The following is a 6,233-nucleotide window of genomic DNA, read 5'->3' as shown; positions in this document are numbered from 1 at the left end:
TTAATAATTGCAAAATAGGTTCAGGGGTTAGTAATTTTAGGATGAATTCAAGGGTAGCTTAGACATTTAGGATTAGATAGCACATGGTAGTTGAAACTAGAATCTTCTAGGATCTTCCAAAGTAGGACTTCAATGTAATTTCAGTAATTGTAGTGTGCTAACTTGTGACACAAGTAAGAAAATGAGGGATTAAGTAGCAAAAAGGAAAATTGGAGAGGGATTAAAATGAAATAACTGAATCCCTAAGGCTGCCCTAGTAACTTGCCTATAAAGGCATTGTTACTTGAGGCTCAAGAGAGAGAGAGGAGCCTAAAAACATACTGAAAAGCTTCTGCAAACGGGAGGCAACAAAAACTCCAAAAAATCACTATTCCATTGAAATTTGTAGGATAGTTTGAAAGCTCTCATGTTCTGAATTAAAACTCCAGCTTATCCAAGGGTTGAAAATGGCTTGAATTGTCGGGTGTTTCTGTAATTGTGGATTTCAGAAGTTCCTGGGGTCATTTTTGGGTTTATTTGAGCTGATTCAAGCTGGTGTTGAGTTTTTCACTGGTGATATTCATTTGAAATTGATTGCTGGCTGCATAATATCATTTCTGGGTTAAAAATCATCCAAAGCCGCTGTTGATTGCTGTATACTGCTGCTGACTTCTTCCCTTTTTGTTTGCCTCAAATTCCAGGTACTTATTTTGGCCTCAAATGACTTATGAATGCGAGTCTGATGTATAGTCAAATTGGAAGAAAAATTGGAGTGCAAGCTGTATTTTACCTTTGTTTAAATACAATGCAATTTTGTATTCATTTGGACACTATAACATGTACATTGATAGGACTGTATGGACTGTGACTTAACCGACTGTTATATGCTTTAGAACCATATAAATACTCTGTTGAACAGTGTTAGGCTTAATTCGTGTTAGTCCTGTTGTCATGTTTGATAATCAAACTTAAAACATGATTTTAGTTTTGATGAAATTAGCCAGTTCATCACAAGGCTTTGTTTGTTACGTTGTTTACTCAAAACTAGAGAGGACACCAGTGACTACTCATGAATTTACATGTCCATAATACGGTTGCTTAGTTTTAAAATGAACGGATCCCTTATTACAATAACTCTAAAAAGAGTTTGATAGGCCAATTTGAAATCAGGATTGTATTTCGTTTAATTCACAATAAAATCGGACATCCTGTGAGACTTGGGCTTGGTCAAGTGATAAGAGCCCAATTACAATTGGCTTCATAAAATGGAGCATAGCATAACTCCACAAATACAATTTACTCTCAATTTGGGCTCCTGAATAAGCCCACTGTTTGATGGACTCTCGTCCAAAGTATGCTGAAATTCATTATTGTGGAATTGGTTTAGATGCCCTACTTCATAGTTTAATATAATATAAATTGGGCTTTCAAGTTAGGTGGTGGGTTTAAATTAAAGGGCTTTGTCCTTTTGTTTGAATCCGGACTTGAACTCGAAGCCCGAATTTTATAACATTGATTATTTCGGCCCTTTGGAGACAAAATTAAATAGAAAATCACAGCATACTTTAGGATATCCTTTAAATAAAAGTGGGACGAGCCTCGCCAAACAAATTCATAAGTTGCGGGGCCCTCATTAAATGCTTATATTAAAATATTTTAGAAATTGGGAAAGCCATTTAGCAAATTTCCATGGCGTCCCGCAGAGATATCAACACGCTATGTGCCTTGGGCGAGAATGTTAATAATATTACTCTCCTAAACTGGGGTGTGCATTTCATGCAACCCAAATCCAAATCCCCAAACGTTGAATAAGAGGTGTTGAGGATCCGGGTGCATTTCATGTGACGTGATCCAAAAGCACGCTCTTAAACGACGTTCACTTCCGTATAAATAAACTAAAAGCGGTTGAATAATTCTTAAAATTGCACAATAGGTTGGAGCTTGTAGTAAAATCAGATTTTAGCCATTTATGATAATTTAAGCGACCGTGCTAGAACCACGGGATCCGGGGGTGCTTAACACCTTCCCTCGGGTCAACAGAATTCCTTACACAGAATTTCTGGTTCGCAGACTCCAATTGGGAGGTCGAAATATTCCTCGATCTGGGATTTAAATTAAATCGGTGACTTGGGACACCAAAAGCCCGTCCTATCCCAAGTGGCGACTCTAAAAATTAAATAAATAATCCCATTTCGAATAATGTCACTTTAAATGGAAAAACTCCCTTATACACTTATCCTTCGGGTTAGGTGCGTAAAAAGGAGGTGTGACAGCCCTGTGGGTTCGGTCATATCTTAATAAAATCTTCATTTTCCCTCAGAACAAGAAACTGGGGCAGAATTTTAAGGAGGACCCTCAAAATTCTGGAGCAAGTCCAGCCAACGCCTTCATATGCCAGACAGTCAGAAATTGGTTAAGAAAATGGGGCAGAATTTTGAGAAGGATTCCCAAAATTCTAGAGAAGGTTCAGCAAGTTTCGTCACACGCAAAGCGGCCGAAGGATCATTTACCAAACTGGGGCAGAATTTTGAGGAGGACCCTCAAAATTCTAATACAAGAAAGCTACAATGTCTCTGAAATGTGTTACAGTCACTAGTTCATCTAAAATTACTTAATATTTCACTATGTTTTCTAAAATAACTCTATTTTCATCAATAAATGCGTATTTTCGAAAACTCTATTTTCGTGACAGCCAGGTGCTACCCAGGCCAACTCAAACAGGGCCTCCAAAACGGAACAAAGCACCGCCGGCCAGCAGACAAAGGCACGAACCAACCTCCCATTACAAAACTCACGACTTTTCTATGGGTGCAGGCACAGTGGACATAACAGGAGTATTCGCAAGCATACACATATCAAAGTCACTATCAAACAAGCCACCAGACGCAAATATAACTCCACCTAAGAAATATTCTACTCCTATTTGCTACTTGTTTGCTGCATAAGGCTAAGAATTGCCTTCTCTTTTCATGAGACTAAGCCCTGTCTCAACTCCTGCATGAGGCTAAGCCCTGCCTCCCTTCTTGCATAAGGCTAAGCGTTGCCTTCTCCTTGCATGAATCTAAGCCTTGTCTCCACTCCTGCATGAGGCTAAGCCCTGCCTCCATATTTGCATAAGGCTAAGCGTTGCCTTCTCATTGCATGATACTAAGCCTTGTCTTCGGTCCTGCATGAGGCTAAGCCCTACCTCCATATTTGCATAAGGCTAAGCATTGCCTTCTCTTTGCATGAGACTATGCCTTATCTCCAGTCCTGCATGAGGCTAAGCCCTGCCTCCATATTTGCATATGGCTAAGCACTGCCTTCTCTTTGCATGAGACTAAGCCCTGCCTCCATATCTACATAAGGCTAAGAGATGCCTTCTCTTTGCATGAGACTAAGTCCTGTCTCAAATCTTGCATGAGGCTAAGCCCTGCCTCCATATTTGCATAAGGCTAAGAACTGCCTTCTCTTTGCATGAGACTAAGCCTTGTCTCCAGTCCTGCATGAGGCTAAGCCCTGCCTCCATATTTGCATAAGGCTAAGCACTTCCCTCTCTTTGCATGAGACTAAGCCTTGTCTCAAATATTACATGAGGCTAAGCCTTGCCTCCATATCTGCATAAGGCTAAGCACTGCCTCCTCTTTGCATGAGACTAAGTCCTGTCTCAAATATTGCAAGAGGCTAAGCCCTGCCTCCATATCTACATAAGGCTAAGCACTGCCTTCTCTTTGCATGAGACTAAGCCCTGTCTCAAATCTTGCATGAGGCTAAGCCCTGCCTCCATATTTGAATTAGGGTAAGCACTGCCTTCTCGTAAGACTAAGCTTGGTTACCCTCTGCATTAATGTTGCTCTATTCTAAACTTGGCACTATCTTCTTCCCTCGGGCTAAGCTCTGCCCCCAAACTCCGCACAAGACTAAGCTTTGTCTTGCTATCACTTTCAGTATCATATCTCTGCACTTCATGGGCTGACATATAGCCAACCTGTCCAAAGGCGTCATAGTCCAAAGGCATCATCCTCACAACCTGAAGACACCATGTCATGGCCTGAGGATCTCTCAATACGTGCACATCATTATTCAAAGGCGTCATGGTTCAGAGGCACCATCCTCATGGCCCGAGAACATCATTTCATGGCCTGTGAATCTCCTATCTCATAATTCATGGCCCGGGACATCATAGTCTAAGGACGTCATCAACTTGTCCAAAGACAATCTTTCATATTCTAAAGGGAAGTCGCATCACGTTTAAATTCTTGCAGTAATCTATATACTTGCACGCATCGTATTTTGAGTTTTGCAGGTAATCCAGGAGGTAGCCGTTCTCCAAACAGGAGCGATCTTCGCTCCAGTTTCCGCTCATACCATTTTCACTTTGCCATTACAACCAATTCCCATCAATTAACCACCTTACTTTGTGACCATTCAGATATCTGCCCTGTAATACATCTGTTACACTCCAAACTCACAATCATAACTCCATCCAACATTACCCTTCACAAAAGAACCTTTCCATCGGCTTCATTCACCGTTGGGTCCAAAACTACACATGGCCTGATTCTTGTAAAACCAGGGATATGTAGGCAACTCAAAGACCAGGGTTCGGCCTCTATTTTTTAGAACACACATTCGGTCAAAATCGGTCATCATTTCTATACCCGAAAACTCTTTCATCCTTCCGAGTAAGAGGGGCAACTGTTGATACCCAATTTTTCCCTCATATATTTTTAAACATGCATACATACTTTCAAAATATTGTACATGCATTTACGAACATGCACAAGTATTTTTACAATCTTTTCTATAATTTTTAAAGGCCTTAAATCAATTTATTTCTACATTTTAAGTATATAAATATTCAATAAGTATCCCTCATATTACCTTACAATGATTTAGTCATCTAAATTCATCATTTATAATCATATAAGTGTTCAAATATTTTTAATTGCATTTTCTACAATTACAGTTGCATTTTAAGACTATAATTGCACATTTTGCAATAATAGCCCATCCATATGCATAATTACATTACCTATACAGTAAATAACTTTTTATATTTTTATAATATTAAGTAATTATTTTAAATCACCTTCACGCATAAAAATCATTTTTTATCATTTAATTAGCTATTTTTAAAAATTATTTTATTAAAAAATTGGGTATTTAACAAATAGCCCCTTAATTGTATCCAAATTCAGACCCTCTCAGCCCAATTTAAATTAACCTAAGCGAAATCACCCAGCCCAAAACCAAACGACCTCTACCCGACCCAAATCCCTTCTAATCGTGGCCGTTGATCTTTGAGATCAACGGTCCACGATCACCCTTTCCTTTTTTAACCCAAACGACCACCTAACCCTGGTCATTTGTTACACCCCGCCGCCCTTGAATCCCTCACTCTCTTCTCTCTGAGACCATTCAAACCTTAGATGCGCCGTCACCTCTAAACCTCCCAAATCCCTTTGACCCCTGACCTAATATGGGGTTATTTGGGGTTTTGCTACCCTATCTAACCTATTACCTCTGCTGGATGTTCGATTCATGTTGTTTTGTGAGGGAACTTCGAAGAGGTTCGATTCAAAGTCGACCTAGGCTTTTTGTTTCCTTATGAACACCACTTTGTGTTCATTAACGTTTGTGAGTCTCGTTGGTTTTGTGGTTGTGGTTAGATTTCTCCTTTACCCCGCCCTTTTCTCAAAAACCTTCATCTTTTCAACGTGAATCTTTTCAGATCTTTGTAGATCTGGAGTGATTTTGAGTTAATCCGGTAGTTTTCGTTTAAAATATCTTGTTCTCTTTATTGTTAATCGAGTTTAGTATCCCTCTAGATTAGGGTTTTGCTTCTTTGTTATTTGCTGTTCAAATCTTTTTGGATCAAAAAAGATTTTGAGTTTCTATAGCATTTTTCTTTAAAGATCTTCTATTTCCTTGCTGTTAATCGATCCTAATATTCTCTAAGAACTAGGGTTTCACTTCGTCTGTTTCTGCGAAACTTTTCTAAAAAAATTCCTATGTGTTTGATTCTCTTTTTCTACTGATTCTTGCATGACTATGTTCTAGTTTTTAGTTTGTTTGATTATTTCATTGTTCGCTCCAATATTTGTCCGTTATTTTGAGTGATTGACTGAGTACCTAAACTGCCTAGGGTTTGGAATTTTCTTTGTTTACTGAGGCGATCACTTCCTGTAATTTTATTTACTTTCCTTATTTTTAGGACTCCTAATTGGTACTACTTGTCGTAATTGTTCCTGTTAAGCTTAATTCGTGGGCTG

The 6,233-nt window shown here is 39.1% G+C and overlaps 1 long non-coding RNA gene across 1 annotated transcript in view; it reads left to right on the top strand.

Moving 5' to 3' along the window:
- Positions 1–967, top strand: part of LOC109206368 — a 16,991-nt gene extending 16,024 nt beyond the window's left edge. Inside the window, exon 2 of the long non-coding RNA XR_002064844.1 lies at positions 681–967. This is a non-coding gene — a long non-coding RNA (uncharacterized LOC109206368). The remainder of the gene's footprint in view (positions 1–680) is intronic.
- Positions 968–6,233: the final 5,266 nt, after the last annotated feature.

This window comes from Nicotiana attenuata, unplaced genomic scaffold (genome assembly GCF_001879085.1).
Source record: "Nicotiana attenuata strain UT unplaced genomic scaffold, NIATTr2, whole genome shotgun sequence".
Taxonomy (NCBI): Eukaryota; Viridiplantae; Streptophyta; class Magnoliopsida; order Solanales; family Solanaceae; genus Nicotiana; species Nicotiana attenuata.
Note: the sequence above shows the minus strand (reverse complement) of the source record. Positions and strands in the feature narration are given on the sequence as shown.